Here is a 24699-nt window from a genome sequence, read left to right on the forward strand (position 1 = left end):
AATGGAAATGCGGGTTCAATCGGCACAGGGAATGTCGAAATGCTGGCAAACGCGGAGGAACGAGGAAACAGACAGCTGGATGAACGCGATAAATGTTGGAGAGATCGCTCGTGACAGAGATTATCGATTAAAACGCTGGTGGAGAAATTTTGCTTTCGAGTTCTTGTTGGCAGGCGCAATAGGTTACGATTGGTTCGATGTATTTGAGTTTAGGTGGACTTCTTGTCTTATGATATTTTATGAGACTCTGGTACTATTTTTCTTCTATGTAATCATTTGAATTATTACGGCAGACGCGACAAACTTATATATTTTGTATTTGGTAATTTTTGCAATGCTGATTCTCAGAAAAAATTTCATTCTGCAAATTACTTTAATAATACAAGACAATTTTCCATGTTTACATTAGTCTTTAGTCTAATCCTTCTACGAACTCTCTCGAATCTAATTTTTCTTCTTCCCTTAGCTTCTCCTTATTTTACTATTTCTCTTCTTTCTTCAATTGCTCTCCTCTAATTGTTTACTTAAAACACGCAGAAATAAATTCACAAGAAAGGATATCAGGATATCATGAATCCATTCCTCCAATTGTTTTGCACAAAACTTAATCAAAAGATTAGTACCTTGGCCGTTATGCAAATATACGCGCGATACACTCAGCACAAATGAAAAGAAAGGAGACAACGAAGTTTATGTTGCTTTAATTAAAAGACGAGAAAACTACGGAACGGAGAAGGAAAAGAAATGCGGCTTTGTTTTCAAACGCGAAGAAATCACACAGAAACACGAAAGAAACGCCAATCATCCACCGACAAAGATCAACGGAGTTCATTTCGTGCCGAGCACGGTTAATAACGAACCGAGATCCGCCAGTTCTCGCACTCTGCAAAACTTTCGAGGATTCCTAAACTTCCGTTCTCTGGAATGACGCCTCGATGTCGTTCGTGAAAACGCAGGAGCTTCTTAATCGGCTACCTCAAAACATAGTCTTTTTATTGTCACCTTTAAGCGATGCTATATACTTTCTGTGACATTTTACGAATAACTAGAAGGAGCAAACAATCCTATTAATGAATTTTGAAAGAGAATTAAATTGGAAAAAATGAAAAGTAGAAAGACTTTAAATTAATTAGAAAAAGAGCTATAAATTCTTTGGGTGATAAAATAATAACCACAAAGGAACGAGTGACATTAATCAAGTTCCCAAACTAAAATATAGCCTCAAAGAATTTAAACTTATCTGTAATTTACTTGAACACTTCGTTCATATTTATATTTTATATTTTATTATATTTTCTGGTTTAATATTTGGAAAAAGAAATGCAGAATCATATAAATTGATATTTGCTTTCATTTTATATTCAATATTGTTATTTAATTACGTAGGAGTATTTGAAAATGATTAGCGTACACTCGAAAAAGAGCCAGCAATATAACCGGTGGTTTGTTGATTACGGTATCGTATTTTAAAGCTTAATAAATAACACTATGTATATTCAGCGTATACACACGTAGAATGGCCTCGCCGTTTGGTTTATGCATAGCTAACGAATTTTTTACCATAAGGCTGATATATTGTTCCGCAAAACACATACGACATGTAAATTACTACAAATCAGATAAGCGTTGCACATATGTTAGCGTGGATCCTGCATGGAAATAGTTTGTGGATTTTGTAAATGATATATAGTGCATTTTTCAATTTTATCTTTTTGATTATTCTATCATGTAGTGGAACGTAAAACATTCCAAACAAAATTCGAATTATTTTAGAATATTATTCTCAGAGACATTACTTTATCCAATTATCTTAAAATGTTCCTTTAAACTTCCACTGGTTTTAGTAAATAAAACCTCTCTCTTTATGAACAAAGTACTTTCTCTCAAAATTTCATAAACATTTTAATTTGAGCTCCGCTTTATAAATAAGTAATTAAATTAATGGATTATTTCGGACGTTAATGTTTTTAAGGAAGATATTATTCGTTATAATAACTATTTAAATTATGATTAAACTAAACAAACTTACTTAGCGAATACTAAACTCCTTTCGTTACTTCGATTGTTTCAAGTAGGAAAAGAAACGAATGTTTCTCCGATTTTGTCGATAATTATCCACGCTGTTCTAATTATATTTAGATCAATTTATTTGATCAATTGAGAACATTTGTTTCAATCGTGAAAAGTATAAAACTTTTGTTAAGAACTATGAACAAGATCGTAAAGAATTCTTAGCGGAAAGAATTCTTAAGCAATTTCTAATTTCTTAAAAGGGTATCTAGAATATTGGAATGTAATAATATGGTTGATTCTTTAAAAAGATAACAAATATTGCCTTTGATCATTAACTTCTACATTCTACCGATACCTTACATCATTACTAGTATCTAATCTTATTTTATTTATTTACTAGTAATGTTCCATCTTGCTCCAACTCGACCAATCTATCCACATACTTAAAAGCGAATACTCTCGTCGTTGGTGACGTAAAATCTTAAGAGACAGGTCAACGGTTGAGCAATACAAACGCTTTCGCTTCGAACCGCGAGCAGCGTGAATTCACGAGTAAATTTCAGCTTCGGAGTCGGAAATTCACTGGACCGTTTCCAGCGATGTGCTACCGGTCTCTCTCGGCCACTGGTTAAACACAATCTAATTTAATCCTTTTAAACCGTCTAATCCCCGGGAAACCATTCAAATAAATACACAATTGTGCACGTTACGCGGTGCATTTCTCCATTTCTCTTTTTCCTCGTTCACCCTCTTTGTACGTCATTTGTTTCGTCTCGTCTCGTTCCGTTTCCTATCGTCTTCCTTTTTGTCGATCGTTTTACCTGTTCTTCCATTCACCAACCGATAACTCTAGCGTTCTCGCTGGCTTAACGTGTACGATTTCGCGTGATTTTTCCCCCTTTATCCTCACTCTGTTTTCTATTCTCGATGCTACTTTCTCAAGCAATCGAATCCTCTTGCACGGTACCTTGCTGCTTCTACTCGGTTTCTATCGTCTTCCTTCGTTCTGCCGAATCCCGCTTGCGTTTCATTCTTATAGATTACCATCGTAATTGTGCTTTATTTTTATCTCAAATCCTGGTCAATTGTTTATCGATTTAAATCAATAAGTGAGAAGTTCAATTTATTGGGAAAGGGGACGGAGCATAAAATGGAGAGAACATGTAATGTGCTAGATAAATTATTAATTTACTTTCATGAAGAAAATGTAAAAGTTCTACCTTTTCTTCCTAGGCTATTTTATTATCTTGTAGGTTATCGTAAATGGTGATTTAATAATTTGTGACTTGCCTGTATCTTTGAAACAAATTATTGTAAATGGAAGCAAGTTGACATGGTAATGATGTACATGTAAAATATTGTTAACGTTGATTACGACGTTTATATTATAAAATATTAATGTTTGACAAAGTAATGGTACGGCTATAGAATATTGCTAATACTTAATGCAATATTAATTTATAAAACATTAAAGTACTTGAAATATCAAGATATTTACCAAGAGTTACCACTACTCAAGGTAGTGGTAACATTAAGAACGGTGTAATATTTATAAAATATGATGTTATTTTTGTGTATCTGTATAATTTTATTCTTTGGAAATTCTAAATATATTTCTTTACCTGTTTCTTTGTACAATTACCTATTCAAACGTACATATGTTTTATCGATTTCTCGGTTCCTAGGGCGTTTTTAGATTTATCCGCTATCTACAGCTCTATTTATCTAGCTACACAACAAACATAGCAAGTATTTGAGAATTTTTCCGTTGAAGTACTCAAACGTCGAACAAATAAAAAGCACGGTCGGGTAAAGTAAGAAAAATCAAACTTAAGTTTGGATTACATATATCGGAAGATTATTGCCGTATTATGGCAATCAATATCAACGTAGGAATGAAAAATAATTGCGCGATCAACCAATTTTTAGACCGTAGGCATTATTTTATTAACAATAAATCACGCTTCGATACAGTTCTATTTTGCTTGCTGAAAATTGAACTGTTTCAATTTATCGTAAATAACCGACGTTCTATCGTGTTTATTGATATTGTGTCCGACTATATAGTCGTTTATCTACTTCATTCCAGATCTGTCCATCATGTTATTGACCCTTCGATATTACTTCTTTTGTTTCCTCCGCCTCTCCCATCTAGTAATTAATTTTCCCTATTGTTTTACATAATTGCTTGTAAACCTTCGCTTCTAAAAGTCTATGGAAACGAATATTTTTTGTGTTCATTTATATTTTCCAATCTGAATTGAAATAGAAATAAGTAAATATCTTTTCAGTTTTAGGGAGAAAAGTGTTAGAATACAGAGATACCTGGATAAACGGATTGAGATAACGGAGAGACGTATGTAAAAGTTTGTTCATCGAACGAAGAAATATAAATTCTCACCCCAAGTTCACAAATTATTTCTCTCCTTATGAGGAAATAACGTTTCACCAGTTATACATTTTAATATTTCCTACTTTCTCAATACAAATAAATGTTATCAAAAAATTATTCTACTCGAGTATTTTCAAGTTACCTTTCCCGTTTCTCTCAGAAAAAGACGCTCATACAAATTAAGATTTTCAGCAATCAAACCGTCAGCCACAAACGAAACGCCCACGCTCGTTCCTTCGTACCACTAATTTTATACACTAATTTTTCCGACGAAATACAAAAGGCAGATAAAAAGCACCGAAAGAAAAACGTTTGCAACTTTCTAGTCGGCTGATCAGTTTGCCTGGAAACTCCACGGAAGGACTACAGCGGCTCGTTAGCGAGTTCCGGCAAGTTTTACAACCTTTTCTTTTTTTTCGCGCGAACGTCATTCAGTCGGCTGATTTTCACCGAAACTGGCCGGTATACGTGACTTAATCCACATTTTCTCTCTGCACACCGGTTTTCGTCGTTTCTCTATCCCAATGGAAATTGCCCGATCTAATTTCCCCTCAAACGAGCATCCGCGCGAGAGCCTCTCGAGGATGAACGCGAAACGATTTTCCACTCGGCCGGAATAGAAGGCGATACGACGTGCGTATTTACTTAACTCGAACCGTTTTTCCGCCTACACTTGCACGAGGTCCCGCCGCTCCGTTTCTCTCTTTACATCTGTGTCGATCGGTTTTCATACCCGGTTATTGCGTTATTTTCATTCGTTCAAAGTTCGCTAACAATGTGCAAGACGTCCAGTGAGATTAGGGTCGCGACGATAGTTTCGTGGTAATAGACAGGCATCGAATGAAACTGTTAAAATTTCCAAATCGTTATGAAATAGTAATTTTTTGATTATTACCTTCTTTGTCCCAAGAAACCGGTTACACAGTGAAGTGTATCTACTGAAAGTTTTATTCCATATATTTCTGCATAAATAGAAAACTTTTATTTTCGTGCACGTAGAAAAAGATAAAACGTCTGTTTTGTTTGAAATAGAAATTAAATTTGTGCGTTCTTAACGATGTTACTTCTAAAATTAAACTCCAAGCTGTGATACGTAATTAATCGGTTTTTGTTTCGTTGAATTTTCCTCTAACTGTTAGTGGAAATAAAACAATTAATACAAAATCACCACGGAATTAAAGTATCGACGTACAAGGTTAACTTAAAATAAAAAGGAAATAATCGAAACGTTAAGAGTTCAGTAAATTACTGTTATTTATAACAGTCAACAGTTTCATTTGATCCCTGGTAATAGACATCAAAGTGGTTTCAATGTTGCATGACGGTTTAGGTGGCTCAAGCAGAGGTAAAGGAACGTTTGTTGAATCAGTTGCGGAGATCTAGATGTTGACTGGAGCTGGGAATTTTAGGAGGGAGTGATTGTTTTGTCTGACCGAGATAGGGATTTTAGGTGAGACTCGACGTTGCTTTAGGTTTAGAGTAAGTGAGTGTTACTGGTTACGTAGTTCTACAATGATTTCTATCTGGTTTGACGATGGAAAGGGATGACGTCTCTATCTCTCTGTGTTTCTTGAGGCTATTTGAGAATTTAGATATTATCAGGCGAGAGTTAGGAGGTTTACAAATGCAATAAGAGATCAAAGCGATGATGGTATCCTCATAGAGGCTGCCTCAGTTGATATAATTATCGTGTGTTGAAATTGCGGCATGTAATTGAAGAGATATTTCAATTATCCCTTAAATACATAATATATCTCTATTTGTACGTCCTACACATCAGTCGTTTGGCAACAAATTCTTTTTCCATATAAAACAATGCGAGAGCTTTTGAAAATTTGATTATTTTATGATGTATTAGGTTGTCCGAAAAGTTTCTTTCGTTTTATGAGGAAGTAATAGACGCACAACGTTTTTTGTTTTATATTATTTTGTCGAATTACGTACGATCCATTTTGTTCTGTTGAGATAAACACCGCGACATTTCATAGACTCGGTTTCACGTTTGTACTAAGGTGCACTGTTGTAAAAACCACGTTTGCGAAAGAAATATACTTTTCATTCCTAATATTTCATTACATTTGGAAAAACCATGCATTTAAGAGTTCATTAAATAACGAAACAAGGAATATTTATAAGAAATTTATATCAAAATCATTATCTTTATTAAGTTTTGAATCCTTGATACCTCCGATTAAATAACGAAAATGAAATTTCTCTATCTCGGAACCAATTTCAACGAAGCAATGGAAAACTACACATGGTAATCCGACACTTCTTCATTTTAATTTTACCAATGTTTTATTTCTATCTCGTGGTATACCAAGGTACGACGAAAATATCAACCGTAGGTATTCTTTCCAGTTACAGGATTTCTAATCCCTCCGGATTTCCTCTTTTCTGGACATGTTCCAGGAAATAATTTGACGAGCTCCAGCTACCGAGAATCTAGTATCCGTTTTGAGATCGCCGGTGGAAAACGTGCAACAACTATCGCATTTTTCCTTCGTTTATCTTCCACAGTGAATATCACAATGCTTTCATATTATCATGGATGTTACGATCTTTTACCATTATTATTGCGATTACGTAAACCCTTGGGGGAATAATCGCTGGACTATGGCAAAGTTAGTCGTAGAACTCCAATTTCAGGAAGATGTAGTTACTTTCTAACTATACATACTGTATATGTACACTTCTGTACATACATACACTGTTGGCCACAGATATTAAGATACTTACTTTTCTAGAAAGTTGTAACAAATTTTATTTTATTTCATATTTTATACATCAGAAGGTACATATGTATGTATTATACGAAGGAAATAACAGATTTATTAAAAAATAACGAGAAAATAGAAGCAATGAAAAGCATAGAATTTGTATTAAATATCAGCAAGTATCCTAATATTAATAATATTCGTAACTGGCAGTGTATATGATATGTACATCGTTGATATACTAATACAAGATATATTTGAATATAGTTTGAACAATCACTATATGAAGAAGTATAGTAATGTAGTATCGTGGAGAAAAAGGCTTAAGATATCGGTCGAACCATAAACAATGTCGCGAGAGCCGAGGCGTCGTCGGGTCCATCAATGTGTCGTCGGTCCTTTCAAGTGAATAGTTTCGTAGAAAAGGCCTACGTGGCCCTGGCCATGGGTGTTTGCGGAACACATGTGTGATGAGGCGAAAAAAGACAAAGGGATGCTAAAGACAGAGTTAGTTAAAAGTCGTACAGTGTCAGTTAGAAGTCGTACAGTGTGAGTTGAGAAGTCAGAGAGAGTGAGTGCAGAAGCCGGAGAGTGTGAGTGGAGGAGCCGGAGAGTATGAATCGGGAAGTTGAGAGCCGAGTATGATAATAAGACGTACGACGATATTGTAATTAGTTCGTTGTATTGAGTATTGCGTGTTAAATTAAAACATCATTACTTGTCCTTACTCTAAGATCCATTAAGTTACTACAGTAAGTGCTGTAGTAATATTCTAGGATATTCTTTTTTTCTATAATTATTTCATTTTAATTAAAGTACTACATAACGTGCTATTGCATTACGATAGAAGCTAGAATACTATTCTGTTAATACAATATTATTGGAATGTATTGTAACGCGTTAATGTATATTGAAGTATAAGAAACACAGTTTTGTTTTATTAATTAAAAAAAAGAATTACGTAAATAACTATACCGTAACAAACTGTACAGATTTTAATACGATGTATATTTTTCGACAATGTTTTTCATTTTTCTCTAATATAAATTACGGCATCAATCATAAGAAATACAATTTCGAGATGTAAAGTATAATAAGTTAACATAAGGTTAATATATCATTTCTCTTGCTATCCTAATTGCAACAGTTTCCAATTCGAAACAAAGTAATCACGAATAGAACAATTAATGTCGGCCGTCATTAATCATCTGTTCCACAACTACAGCAATTCATAAATGTAATAAATAATATAGTACGTACTAAAACCATGATGTATCAATCTAAAAGTGATAAACGAGCAAGATGTTACTCATTTTGGTGTCCACTGTACCATAGATACATATCATAGATATCACAGCTGCGAGTAATAGTTACGTGAACTAAATAGTAAATCACTTAACTTGCGTGTAATTGCAAAAAGAAGATATTCAAACTATCTTGCAACTTAAAAGTTATTTTAACTTTATTTGGATCATTGTATCTAGTAAATCGCTTACTTTGTTCGCAAAATTTATCAGTTTTCCGGCAATTTCTGAGCGATTGATTTCCAACTTTTTTAATTTAAAAAGATTAATCTATTCGTAGAAAGAACTAAAATTATAAAACTGACTAGACACGAACATTCAATTGTCAGAATAAAAGAATCTTGAATAGTTTACTATGTATAATAATTTTTCCACGCAAAGAATATATAAATTATATTTACCTCTCACAAGTGGTTCCATCGGTTCTAAATTTCTAACTCATCCGACTTAAAAAATCTCTAAGAGCTCTTACAAAATCGATAATTTATTTGAGTATCCTTCTCACAAACTTTCAAGCGGAATCCATCAACTTTGTAATATCAAATCACAGTCTCACAAATATTTGCATCATTTGCAAACTCTCAGACTACTCAATTTAAAAAATTCCTAAACTCCCTTAAGACGTCGATATCTGAATATCATCTGATCAGTCTCCGCATCAACCAATCGATTTAAAGCGGCCATATTTACCACATTATTTCAATCTAAATCACAGATAGTTCTCGCAAATAGTCCCATCAGTTTTTAACTTATAATTCATCTGACTTGATAACACGCTTTCAAATTAATTACAGTCTTTATGACATTTCTGATCCAATCCAAATCACCTAGCAACGTTATCGAAATTAGTCGGATTCATGGAAATCCACGTATCTGCAATCTCGATGCAGGAGACACGCCTTATCAAGAAGTATATCAGGCTAAGCGAGCGCCTAACGAACCTGTCGAGGGACACCGGCTTTTCTGCGAATGACCAAACGATGATGAAGCGCGGGCAACACGCATGACACACGCGGCCATATGCGCGCAACGGAGGCAAAGGTAATTAATCTAAAGGGCATCAAACGAACGGGGCAGCGAACAGTCGCCGGACGTGACAAATTGCCTGGACGAGGACCTTCGTCGACGTAGCAGCCACACCGGACGGTTCCAGTTGCCACACCGTTTCGACGTGCGAAGCTTACAGCCTCTGTGGCCGCGTAGCCAATCCGCAAGCGGAAGTTGAACGCGCGCGTAACGTCGAGCCGCGTAACGCCACTACCCGTTGACAACTTTTGTTACCGATATGTCCGCGGTTTCGTTCGCGTTCGTTCGACTATGGCCCGTGTCCAAATCCAATTACCCCCAGTCTGTGCTCGTCCCGTTTGCCTTCGAAAAAAAAAGAGAACGTACGAGGGAATGAGAAAATGTAGTAATACGCGTGAGATCGAATACACCGTGTAGGGAAAATGATGCGCGTGTGTACACGACTATGCGAAGAAAACAAAGGGACACTGAGAGACGAGTCATTAACCAAATTTGTGTACTACTCGTATTTCGTATACTCGTAGAGTAGGATGGAGCTGTCTAGTTGGGGTAAATATGAAAACATTGTCAAAATTAGGTAAAGAAACTTGATTTCTTTGATTATCGAAGATGTAAAATGCAAAATATGAGGATGAAAAATCTGGTACAGCTAATTCTTGAGCGAATAACATTACATATCATGACGAAGACCGAAAGCCAATTTGCTAGGCTTTCTATTATTTTCTCTTAGCTGTTAAGATAATACTGTGATACACGATGCATGTACACGTGTTTATTTCTCTCTTCAAATAGAATTCGGTTTATTATAGCCGTGCAATGAACTTGATTTACTGATATGCGAGAGCTGGACCGCTCGTAACCTATCTGCTTCCACGTTCAGCCAGGTGATCGAGTACTACCGTGATCGTAAAACTCGCGGGGTTGTAAAAACTTCATCTAGACGAATAGAAGGGTCCTACCGTAATTCGCCAAGAAATTCAAGAAATTTATCTTTGTACCAACAGCCATGGAACATGCTGAGAGGAAGAACCGAATCAGTTTGAAAGTTGTTTGCGAAGTAACCCCCCCCCCCCCAAAATATTTTGTCAGGTCAGAAGCAACATATCGATCGCGTTCACAACGACCCTTCTGCATGTCCTCTATAAGATCTTCCTTGATAAATTCAGAAATCATAAAACAATGCCTGATCTCTTGGGTGACAAGCTTTCTCTTAGATATTGCCAGATAGATGTCAAGAATTTTCAATTTTCTCACGAGTAGAATAATAATACGTTCTCACGTTGAATAAACGTCCTATATGATTCTAAAATCATTTTGATATTATTATCTCAAAGGATCTTAAAATGTTTAAAAACTCCATCCAATAGTCTACTTCGGGATAATTTAAAGATAATCCTACTATTTGAAAATAATTTAAATAATTATACAGAAAATACTGAAGTTCATTAATTCTTACATTTTGACAACGAATTTATGATTATATCAAATGACTGGTGGAAACAAAATATACAGCCTTTATAGAACAACTTAAATACCGAGATTGAAATAGAGCAAAATGGAACTGTGTCTCGTTTCAATCACGATCGCGTTCCTCAAACAGACAGTCAAGAAAGCGACCCCATAAGATGCAGGAAATCGCGCTGCAACCCAGAAACTAAGCGGCTACGAAATAAACAAGATGCTTTCGATGCAAACGACCGCTGAATTCAATCCGCAAGTAACTTTCCACAAAACCTAACGTTTCCTTCGCCGTGGTAATCGATCGAGAAAGGTTCATTTTCAACGAAATCGCTTTCTCGTCGTTAATGAAAAGTTCGAAATCCACGACTTTTCTGCGACCAACTTCTTGTTCTGATGCGCGAGAATTCGTTCCATCACAATGAAACTGAATGCCACTGAAACGATACAAAAAAGAAAAAAAATGAAGAAGCGATATGACGATGATATCGAAGCTCGTACGATCGTTGGATGCTATTCGCTCGAGGTTCGCCCGTTTCGCGCGCAGATTATGCAAATCTCCGTGGAAATCCAGTTGGGAAGAGAACAAAGTCGAATGAGAATAGCTGAAAGAACTGCCGCGACGTAGATAGCTTTGCATTTTTGCTACTGGTAAGATCAAGCGTCTGTTTTTAGTTAGAGTGGGAGATCCGTATCGTTTCTGGAAGTCATATTATCAGTGAAAAATACGTGCGTCCTCCTTTCGTAGTTTCAAATAAATTTAAATGCAAATGTTAAATAAGTGCGAAACGAACGTTTGTTCGGAGTAATGATTGCGCAGTTCTGATTTAGTGCAACCGTATCTCCGTTGATAGAGTATTTGCAAATATTTGCGAAAATCGCGTCTATTGTTCTGTTTGCTTGGCTGAGTTTGTATACTTAGCTTGCAAATAGTGTTACGACACCTTTAATAGTTGGGTAATTAGATTGAAGAGATATGTTTTGATAAGTTATTGTTGGACACGAAATATTGTCCCATTCTAACTTCGTTACAAGGATAGCAACTATAATACAACTATAATTTTCTACAACAATGTATAATATGAACTTGATAGATGCTCGAGCAAATGCCATTTCGCTACCGTAATTCAATTAAAAATACGAACAGTTAACACATTTTCGGCTACAAAAATATACACACACATTCTTCCATCGGAAATATCCTTATTTTGCGCAATAATATTCACTCCAACACACTGTTGTACATTATCTGTTTTCATCATTTCAGTCCTTTACCGAAACTCAAGAATACAGAAACGCAATAGTTAACAACATCACATATTTAGATGGTTGAATTGACGCAACCTATACCTACGTCAGTAATAACAAAAGGGACTAAAATTAAGGAAATTCCTCTAAAAATTACATTTTTCAAAAGTAGTCAGACTTCTAAAAACTTCCTGCAGTTTCGAACAATGAAACATGAAAAGAACGTGACATACGGAGGAAAATTTCGTGGAATGGCATCGATCGTCGAGCACGTAACATTTTTAAAAAATGTGCGTCCATCAGTAGACGCAAGTGGCGCAAGGGCGGCGCAGTCATACGCACAAACCGGTGATGAACGCGTAGAAACGTGGCACGTGAACCAGGAAATACGACGTATTTCCCGTAAGTCCCGCGACTCGATTTATCACTGGGCCACGCCATCGGGAGTGCTGTCGCGACGAAACTTGTTATCCGTAATTACTCGACTCACAGTAGAGCACCGTTTCTCAAAGTAGACAGACCGGACACCGAATGGAGAAGTTTATTGGAACGCGATTCTCCGTTGAGCGTGACGGACCGCGATGAATGCTGTTTTTAATATCCGTTTTGCGTTCGCGAGCGCTTCCTCGCGCTTGATTTCTGTGTTTTCACAGGATATTGTTCTACGAGTTTTATTAACGTCTCTTTTTCTTTTTTGTAGGGAAATATCAATTATAATCTAGTCTTTCGAGATTAATCAGCAGTTTCTTCTCGGTTGATTAAAGGTTTTCTTGTTGCATATGAGAATTTTACGTTGTTTATTGCGTGGCATATTCGTGGTTCGATATTTAGGTTTCGATCATGTTTCTGATAGTATGTAATATGCGCGCAAAATTTCAGAACGAAAACCCAACCTATCAAAAAAAAAAGAACAACAAATATGTCGATTTTTATTGTATTTCTATATTTCGCAAAGTTAAAGTTACTTTAAAATTGAATAAAAGGTTAAAGCCCCCTGTGAGCTCATTGAAATTGTAAAATAGACGTTAAACTCGGATTTTTATTAGGTTTTATTGGATTAGGTCGCTCATGGTAGTACATGTCCAACTTCGATTAGAAGATCCTTCTCTTAAATTTTTGGTATGTATGTTTTTGGAACGATCTTTGACTTTTTCTAATTATTATCACATCCGGGATAGAAATCTTGGATATATCATGCGCCTTTAGAGTTTGTTCTTCTGCTAGGTACTTGTTTGTGAAGATACGTTGATCGTATGAAATTATTATTAAGCAATTGAACTTTGAAATTAGGGCACTAGAGCCGTTCGTCATCAGGAGGGCGGGCTAAGGCTCTTCGCACGACAGGAATTGCCCCATTACCATATGTATATAGTCGTTTCTCAATTATAATGTCTTTAATTGATTTCGATCAGTATCAAATAGCTGAAAGATCAAGAGATATTATCTAGCTAGAGTACTCTATAAAATAAAACTTTCTACATCATTCTTACGAAAATATTAATTTTATTGAAGTATGTACATAATCCCAAAATAATTTCTATCGTGTATAATGATTTATTACAAATAAATAATCAGACGTATATATACATTAAAAAATTTAGATATTAGAAAAATAGAAAAAAAGACGTAATAGCAACTCGGGAATGAATTATTTAAAAAACTACGTACAACTAGCCTTGCATATTAAATTGTCCTAGGCCAGAGGGTGTAGTAATATTTATCATCAATTTTGTTCTCTAACAAACACTTCGATATGCATGTACTGCGATATTTATATCTCCTCTAGGATTTCCAGTTAATCTTGCTTTTCCAACTCGTGAAATTTCGTGCTCGAATTTTCACATAAAATTTCTATAAGCCACTCATAGAAATGATGGCAAAAAGTACTACGAAATATTACGCCCTATACAATATTTCGCTCAAAAGCTTCCCTTCTTTTTAGGTATATACAATATAGTATATACAATATAGTAATCAGACTGCAGATGTTTACTCGTACGTATCTGCAGCGAATTTAATCCCTTCGAGATTAATGGTAATACGTCCCGAAGTAACTTTTAGAGAGATTGGTAAATTGTTATAACTATACCGCGGAAATTCATGCAAATTCATATTTTTATGAAAATAATTAGGAAAGTAGAATTTATATAGAACATTGTTTTATCCATCAAATGTTATAACGAGTGGGTATTGCAGTTTTTATACTTTATGTATTTTCGCAGAAGTCGAATCAAAGAATCAAGTCATAATCGTCGATCACTTATTTCTACTCCTTCCACTGCAACTCTAATCACAGACGCGGCTGGAAATATCTGCGTCGTAATTACGATTGTAACAGCTTCCTGAACCAATTAAAATTTAATACAGTCCGGAAAATTTATCAAAGTAAAATTGGAAGGAAATCGAGAGGAGATCGTAATTAGGGGGGCGTATTCCAATTAATCCTTAAAGCAAACCGTCGGAGAACAGGAATGAAGATGAACGACCACCTAGTCATCCGCTAAACGATCGCAATCAACGGTAGCGTGTATGAAGGACTCGTGATACGAATATTGCACATAGTCGACCTATACTACACGGAAATGCAAGTTAGGTTCATCCATCTCCTCCTACCACATTTATTGCGTTTTAATTCTTTCACTGAATAATTTTTAAATTCTGATTGCAACAGCCACTGAAATGATGCTTACTGAATCATCCGTATAGAGATTGGAAAATGGCCGACCGTTTAAACAAATAGAAACTTCATTTACAAATCTGTGTTACAAATGCTACATCCCTGTTGCCTCTTACACTTTATTAATGACATTTTACAATAAATAATCAATCGGATTCCTTATTGCCTTACCGGGCAATCTTCTCATCTCTGCACGATACAACCCTTCTTCAAAAATAAAAAGAAATAAATATATGAAAGATAGAGAAAGACCAACTAAACTGAATTACAAACTAGGACGTTTCCAAAATAGAGGAAACGATTTTATTAGACAAATTACAAGTAACTAGAATCAGAGAACAGTTCTCCATCCATCTCTTAATTCCTCAAGCCCTCGTTCAGTTGCTCATACTCAGCATTCCATCGACGTTACAATATGCGTGGCACATTGTAATCTATGAGCTGGACACTACCTAGGCGACCGCCGGCAACGATGATATCAAATGTGATTGACGCGTTGCCCGTTCCACAATCTCAATCCTGTTTCGCGCTATACTATCATCACCGTGAATTGCACATCGGGATACGTACGTACATACGTCGCGCTGCTGGAATTTGGAGCAGGTTGCACGCGATTAACCTTCTGAATGACGAATGGTCACTGAGCAGAAACTTAGATGACGAGGATCTTTGGTGCTGGAATCTCGATAGAGCTCAGATTCAGAAAGGGAAAAGTGATGGGAGATACAGTGTACGAGCTCCGTGTAGTAAGTGGTGCGATGCGCAGTAGAATATTCTTGCAGTGGTCAGACATTCGCTCCCTGAGTACGATGAGTATGGGCATTGTAAAACGTTAATATCAGATCTTTACAATATACTGGTATTGAAAATTATGATCTTCTTCTGGTATCTGTTTTGTAAAAGTATAGAAGTTTATAAAATGGTTGCAATTTGAAATTTGATTAGGATTGTTAGCTGTTTTGCTTGAAGTAACATGGCCCTTTGGTAGAGAATTTAAATGTGTAGGAAGTTTATTAGGTTTGCTGGAAATTATAATACAAACATGCGTGAAATCTTATGTATATGACTGTGCGGAACTTTCAAACTTTCAAATTTCCGAATTTTTAAATTTTCAAATTCTTAAATGTTGTTTCGTAGTTGAGAACTTTCAAACTTTCACATTCTCATACTTTCATACTGTTAAACTTTTATGTTTCCAAACTTTCAGAGTGCCAAAATTTCCAAATTTCTAAATTACCAACTTTACAAATTTTTAGATATGTAAATATCTTCGATTTACATCGTCATTTTGAAAATCTACTTATTGTATTTTGCTGCTGTCATCTTCGATTATTAAATTTTTAACATCTCAAATTTCAAATGTTTCTCGTCCAATCTCCAGACGTCGAATCAATTGCGCTAGAGAATTTTATACCTCGATCATTGTGTGAAACGAAAGTGATTCGAACAAGGCTATCAGTGACATCATACTTGGCACAATCGACATCGTCGTCACACAGAACATTCGTTTCGCGCACGCAACGACGTGCCAGCAGGATTATCCGTAGACCGCGTCGTTGAAACGGATTGCAACCACATCTCTAATTTCTTAGCCACACAGAAATACACATTCACACGTTTGTGTGCCTGCGAGCGTGTGTATGATATATAGAAGGACCGAAATCGCGCAAAGCATCGATTCCACCGATGATTCGCCAAAAACTGATTCATACTGTTTGCCCATATTCCCTCTGTTTACCAATGTGTTCCCGATTCTGGGTCAATCTCGTTGGAGAACTTCGTGCTTTTGCGGTTATTAGCAAGAGAGGTTGTTATTAAAGATTCAGACCTTTACTGATTACTCCCTCCTATTACCTCCACGGATTTGCTCATGGATCAAAATTTTGTGCCGTGAAACGTATGCTGTGTCGCAATAAGATCGTAACACATGAAATATGACTTATTAATAGTATTTATGAGACAAATAATTTTGAAGTAGTATTTAGTGTCAATGTACTCAAAGTGTATCAGTAAATTACGCGCTTTCAGTAAAGCGCTTTCTTAGTTGTCTGATTTACGAAGGTTATTACTACTTGGACATTCGTAAAATAGTGACTGTTGTAAGTTGGTCTAAACTATCAGCCTTTTAAGTTCATGCGCAATAAATTATATAAAATTCGAAACTTTTAGTACTCGGTATCTCATTATACGAAAAGAGATTTTGAGAGTATGAGCAATTAATCGGTCAAATTAATAATAAGATTATATTCAAATGTCATTTCAGAAAATCCACTACGCTCTTCGAAATTAATCCAGCTTTTAATGCATCGTAAAGGAGAGGATAACCATTAAGCTTGCGTCACGACGAGCATCAGCGTGTATATCATCAGATTTATACTATAAATCTATGGTTTATAAAGTCGTCGACCATCTCGTTTCTCGTATTTCACGCTTCGTCATTAGGCAAAAGTAATAACGTTAATTGTTCATACATCTCCGGATAAAATCGACAATGCTCAAAAGAAAATCATGCGCTTCAGGTTCTTTGCCCCAGAACATTTCTCTGTTTCCTTCCTTTATTCTTCTTTTTTTTTTTTTGTGAAACGTTTAAAAAGCTCGTCTTAGAACCCCAGCTTTTATCTCGTGTCTGCAATTTTTTGCGCATCTTCATTCTGTGCTTTCAGCTTAGTTCTATACATAGATATATATCAAGGCGATGTCGATCGAATGATTTTATTTGATCAATTTATAGATCTCAAGAGAGGGTGGAGCTGGTGAAACGTGCTCCTTGGAGATTTTCAGACGACGTCCGAGCAGAGTTGAAACTGACGATCATTTCCTTTTAGTGTTTTGATGAAGTTAATTTTCTATGAGCCACTTCGATTTCCGTTCACTTCGAACGGGAAAGATTCCATTTCCACGTTTATCGCGTAATGGAACAAATTTTGTTGTCAAGTGACAAAAATGCGTTTTTCTTTGCCCTATACGTAGGCTCACGGTAATGTTCAAACACTTCGAGAGACCTCTCATAAATATATCGCGTGTGTTATACGAAATATTTTAAAATTTCTTTAGCACTGCTACAAGAATCAACTCGTAAATATATATGAAAATTACCTCAACAATTTCTTAAAATATTGTTATTTATTAATTATTGATCTCCTTCTGTTATTCGTTAATCTTTCTAATTCAATCACACCGATGTCTGCAACATAAATAAATATGACGTATCCTAGATGATCGAGATGCAATTAAGTTCGAAATTTCGCAGAAATTAAAATTCAGCTAAAGAGGAAATGATCGTTCTTTTTTGAAACTGTAACTGCACGATATCCTATTCGTAACGAAACGAGTTTCGATCGATGCAACGTAATTATTCGCATCTCGTTAATCCACGTCACGTCGCGCCGACGGATATTTCATAAATCACCGACGGTCGTGTGTGCTTTGCAACGAAAGAAAAAAAAATAGAGGGAGAAAGGAGAAAAAAAAGAAAAAAGTAATCGGCGAAATGATGCGCTCGTCAGCGAGCAAAGTTACTTGTCAAATGGTAGCCACATTGTTTTACGATCTCAGCGGCGCCGGGACGAAATTAATCGGCTATACTGTAGCCACGGTTCGGACATCGACGATTAATTTCTCGTTTTATAGCTTCTCGATGTAGATTAATTAACTTTGAACAGTACTGGCGGCATTCGACTTTCTGTCAGTTTAGTTAGAGTGTAGATTTTTCATGAGAATAGATTCTCGAATTATGGGGAAGAATGGTTAACGTATTTGGTGACATTATCAATTGACTTAAATTATTAGTACTGTATCGATCTGTCGATTAATTTTATTTCATAACAATTGAATGTGCCATAGTACGTTTCTCCTTGTAATTATTCAAGATTTTTTATTAATACGAAGATTAATATTATTTACACTTTTTAATCCAAAATTCATATTATAATTTAAATGACAGTTTACGTTACTAATTAATTTTTTATTTGTCTTGGTAATAAATAATATTATTAAAGGCACTCGCATTACATGGAAAATAATTTTTCAATTAACTTCACGATCACACAAAACTTAACATGTGCCACTCTACTTCCTTCCGATATCTGAACCCTTGTATAAAGATACGTTCCGTTAAAAAAGTAATCCGGTTACGAAAGAAACTACGAAAAACGATCCAACGACGTCATAAAACGCGGCAGGACCCTCGAAGCGAGAAGACAATTTTCTCTCCCCGATAATGGACAGATTTTCCGCTATATCTGCACGATACGAAACGAATTTCCGCAATAATCGACGACACAATGACGCTTAAGCTTCCGGCCCGTTCGCTATTTATTAGACGGAAGCGCAACGCAGAGGCAGAACGACATTTATATTCATAACGAAACCAGTTCCGTCCCCGTTTCGTGCCGCCGGCGATATTTACCCTCGGCAAATATAACATAGAAATCATTCACCGAATCGCCTGTTCGCCCCACACTCCTACTTCCCAATCCTTATTCTTATTCTCGCGACCCGTGCCATTCTCGATTCCATATCGCCCGTGCATTCCTCCAGTTGTTGATTTTTCCCTTCCGGATACGAAAGAAACGTATACATAGGAAACTAAGTTTTCGGGTTCAATAATCCCAAACGTATCCATATATGATCAATTCATTGTTCGATCTGGAATAATTGTACACGTTACTATTACTGCCATTAATTCATAAAGTATTAAATTTGTCTGAACAATTTATCAATTCGTTACTAATGCTTTCGTTCACAAATTCGATTGACAACGTCAATAAATTTTGTTCTTAGAAAAATGCTCCTATAATGCAGATAAAGTAAATGTCTGACTAGTCATGGTATTTTCTACTGATCGCGAGAGTATTTTTATTTTATGAATACAAATACGATTATTCGTATCATGCGTTTGTTGTATTGAATTGAAGAGAAGACGTATTTGTAATTTCAGATGTAAAATAAGTAAATTTATCGTCGATTGTTATACGAGTCTTTAAAACTTTCAACTCTGAAAAATTGCGGAAACGAAAGACTTTTGCTATTTACTTTTGATTAACTATCATACTCTTTTGTTGGATGCTTTCGAGTGAACGCGTACCCTTTGAATTCAGAAATATTTCAGGCAAGTCATAAAGTTGCATAGTTATAAACAATAGTTTGCGCACGCAATTCTGTTACGCTGCGCGAACGATTCATCACAGGAAACCTGGATTTTTATTCGAAAAACTGTTCCCATTTTTAGAGGAAACTTCAGATATTTTGTCCAATTTAATAACGTGCTCTGTACGAAATTGCAAATAAATTTTTTCGACAATATAAAATTCGCAAAACGGAAATCGGAGCACAGTACAACATTTGTTTCGAAACATTGACGCATTGATCGTTGACGTGATTATTATTTTAAACGTAGATTACCGATAAAAAGTATTATTGTCGAATGTGAAACGAAGAAACATTTGCTCATTTTCAAACGATATCTAATATCGAACATTTTCTTATACGAAAAAAAACGAGCTGAAAATGATCAATAATTTGTTCCACGCTTCTCGACAAAAATCTGCTAAAATTCCTTTTTTTTTATAATATAATGATTTCAGAATTTATTTCTGCTAGCTTGTTATCATTTCTCTTTTTTTTAAAGTTCGACACAAGTCAAATACACGATTGAAATTTGTTCGAATGCGATTACAATACTTCGCGCAAGCTCGCTAATTCCAAGTTCAAAACACGATTGAAATTTACTCTATGTTCTATAATCCATTGTAGAATCTAGATAGTTCAGAATTCAATTAGTTACAACCTTAAGATATAATCAAATAATGGCTCCTCTAGAAACACTTGAGATGCATTTAATACGTAACCTATTATAGAGGATTTAATGCTATAGACAAAGAGCGATACAATCTAAAGCTGTTCGATAGAATTCACCGAACTATGTATAATTTCGAAGCAGAGGAATATGTCGATAATGAAAATTATGATTATGACGTTGTTGCAAATTATTACAACAAACATTTGAGCATATGCATTTATCTTTTGTATTCTCTAAGCATACTATTTTATTTTTCTCAATGATTATATTCTCGCAAATATGTCAATCTATCAAATAATTGTATTTGTCCGGTCGCTACACGTATGCAGTTTAATTGCCTTTAATAACCAATAATTAAACACGCAACTAAATTAATAACTGACCCGTTGTATAGTTTGAACATATATACTTCATGTTGAACTTCCTATTTCGTTAGTAAATCGAGCGTAAAATAGTTTGTATAATTACGCGTTAGTATCTGATTAATAATAATCTGAATACTAACATCTTCTTTCGTAAATAACAATTTTTGACGTCTTACAAATACGTAATACGCGACAGAAAGGTTTGTTAATTTGTCTGAAAATTATACATAATAAACGTGTAAAAATGTTCAATTCTCAAGCTTCGAAATTATTTATCCAACTTTTTGCTGCGATCATAATTGTCATTTTTGTCGTCCCGTACGTAATCTCTAGATTCTTACAGAATAATAGATCATCGATAAACAATCAAATTATATAATATAAGGTATAAGGAATAAGAGAACGGGAAATAAAAATCAATGGTGTGAGCGATTCGAGTGACTAGATAGCCGCTGTTCGACCCTAATTTCAATCAGTGATACGTTTAGTAAATCTCGAGAAGAAATTACTCGCACCGTTCTCGTATTAATCCCGTTGCATGACAATGACCGCACAAGCGGCACGCTACTGCTTGCTCTTCCATTTCGGTAAACGCATGGCGGGAAAATCTGCTATGCAACCTCGAACGTGAACGTGATCACGCCGTGTGAACACGTAAATTCAAAACGATCCGCTGCTCATTCTGGTTAACATCAATCGACATCATGCGTCCCGCCTATTTGCGCTTCGTGCTTTTTCAATTGTGCTACGTGCTCCGGAGGACTGGTTAAAGGCAAACGTAAAGAATTTAGGAACTTCTGTCCCGCTATATACATTGTTAGAATGAGAGAAAAGAGTACATTCTGTCGATTTTATTCTTTGGACAAACGTCAAAGTATTTTAACGAATAAAAAGTAACTCTAGAAATTAACTGTTTCGTTTGCCATATTTTCCGTTTCGCGTAGTTGCATCCTTTCGTCATACGTCTCTCTCCAAGACCAATCAGTTTCAAGCAAAGAAGAATTTGAACAGACTCGAGTTTCAATTTTTAATTTTGAAGATATTTTTCTGATTTTGAGAAAAAATGGGCATTGAATGAAGTCGACTGTTGTTTGAACGAGGTATGCTACGGAGCTTGGAAGCCCAACGTTGCTTATCCGATTAAAGCACATTATTTAAATTATGTCGACGAGTAGTCACCTCCACATTACGAACTATATAATCACATAATCTCTTCTCTTAGAATATAATCTTAAATATAAGCAATATAAACTTAAACATAATATTGCTTAAATATAAGCAATAAAACTTCATAGACACCCAAACAATCGACTTATAGAAAACCAGGAGTGGAAAATCTCTCAATAAGACGCTCCTTAAGGAATCTTTAAATTGCTGGCTGAATAAAGAGTTTGGAATCCATCCTCTTTCCGTCAGAAGTCGAATCACGCGTTATCTCCGGTATCATTAAACAACCAATGCAGCGATGGAAATTGCCATCAGTAAGCGTTCTCCGGCGTCGCGATAAAAGTCCAACGGATCGGATAAATTCATGAATGTTAGATGCCTGTTGGCTCGAGAGGAACGCGCATTGATCCCTGAAACGTATCACAATTTCCGCAGCCAGACAGGGATCAACTCGACTCCAGTCGATTCTGATGAATATTTAATTCACGAACCTCGATAAACGGTGTGCCAGCGGAGTCTTGGAGAAAAGCGTGAATTTTTTCCCTCCAAATGCAAGGATATTCATTGAGCGCGATCTTTAGCTTCTAGCGATGATTCGGACGAATAATTGCGTGAAAAAATTAATCTTTTTAGTGCGATGATTTGCCGATAACCAGAGTAGCTATACATCTATTATTTTCAAGTTTATTCGATATTGAACTTCGAGTTTTTGTCAAATAAATTTTGGGATGTCGACTTGCATCGGTAAAGGTGCAAGAAAGCAGCTGGAGAAGGTGTTTTACATGATCGAACATTTGGTATACTAAGCCGATTAAACGTGAAATATATCCCTATGATAAAGTGTTAGCTTGGAGTAGGTAAAGTGGTACGAAGAGCGTTCTACAATTTAGCAAGCCTCTACGATTTATGATTCAGATTTATTGGTCTTTGTCAAGAAATCTGTGGTTCATTGATGCTCTTTAATTGATTGTGTTCAAGGATTTAATAGTTTATTTACCATACACATTTAGTACAATCTTTTTCTGCAAAGATTATGTAATCACAGTTCATAAGATTATATTTTGATCGAAAAGATTATGTAATTATGGCTCGTAATATTGAAACGTGTAGTGGGTATTCGTCGATATAATTTAATTTTAAGTTATAGAATCTATAACTTTAAATTAAGATCTGAACGTTCTTTTACAATTAATGTCGTAGATTTAGCTGCTCGAGTATAGACAAGGAAGGCCCTGAAAAATTTCACTGTACCTTCAGTAGAATATCAAATACATCCATTTTATTAAAACTACAAGTGGCCATCTTAATTTTTCAATTTTCTTCACTTTTGGTTAAAAAAGAGTTAATATTAATAAATAGCAGGATCTTTGTATTAACATTTCCCACTGCTTTTTAAATTATAATATTTAAAAAGTCCCCCATTCGTACATATTCCATAGTTCATAGAGAAATTCCTTTAAACGATTAATTCCATCGGAGGGGACACTCCATTGCCTTCGAACGAGTAATTGGAGGTACGACTGTCAAAACGATATACGACTCACAGAAAATCGAGCATAGCGACTATGAAATGAAAATATTTATTTGAGAATCGACAAATCGCGACGCTCACGGCGATCGAACGATCGAGTATTTTCAACGTTTACCAATTACAAAGGAAAATAGCGAAATTTAGAATCACGGTGTAACGAACTTTCCAGCTGGAGAGCGCTGACTTCGCGAAATAACAACCAGTGTTCCGATTAAATTAGTTTTCGGCTCGCGTATGTGTCCCCGCAAACTGTAACAATATTTATCTCTGCACACACGTGAATTGCAGCATAAAAGGAAAGAGTGTCAACCAGACAGTTGGAAAACTGCGGCTGATAAAATACGCAGGAATAACGAAATTAAATGGATTATATTTTGATCACTAAACGATTAATCGTATTATTATAAGAATGTAACGAACGATATCTTCGTAATGAAATTTTCGTATTGTCAAATTTTTATTTTTAGTTGTCTACAAATTTCATTTCATATTTAATTTTGGAATTTTAATATTCAATTAGATATCAATGTTCTAGTATCTAATTCCTGCTTATTAAAATACATGGAAAAAGTGGTAAAATAAGAGTAACAAGAATATCAAAATTTCTCTAAAAGCTCGAGCTTCTCTACACATGCTGTACCAAGGAGCCGTGATACTCTGCATGATTTCGCAATTACGAAAAATTTATGGAAGGTATAAAGCGACTTTGTGCGTTAAGAACGCCGCAGAAAAGGTTTCAGGACTGAATGACTTGGTTGCCCCGGCAGTTACTTTTAATTAGAGCGCTAGAAACGCTCTATCTTCGAGCGTTTAAAGAGGGAGAAAGCAGAACAGCGACTTAGCAGCAATTTTTACCCATTAAGACTCGAGCTAAAGCCCCGCGAGACTCGTTCTATGAAGAATAAGACGAAGATTTTCTTATACAGATCTTGTCTGCCTTTCGTTCCATTCTTAGAAAACTTTTGCTTTCTCCTCTCTCATAATTACTCGAATATTCGATT

The 24699-nt window shown here is 35.6% G+C and overlaps 1 protein-coding gene across 2 annotated transcripts in view; it reads right to left on the bottom strand.

Annotated features, from left to right (window-relative positions):
- Nucleotides 1-24699, bottom strand: part of LOC126914992 (uncharacterized) — a 649115-nt gene that overhangs the window by 335881 nt on the left and 288535 nt on the right. The gene's annotated exons all lie outside the window — the stretch shown is intronic.

The sequence above is a fragment of the Bombus affinis genome, chromosome 3 (assembly GCF_024516045.1).
Source record: "Bombus affinis isolate iyBomAffi1 chromosome 3, iyBomAffi1.2, whole genome shotgun sequence".
NCBI lineage: Eukaryota > Metazoa > Arthropoda > Insecta > Hymenoptera > Apidae > Bombus > Bombus affinis.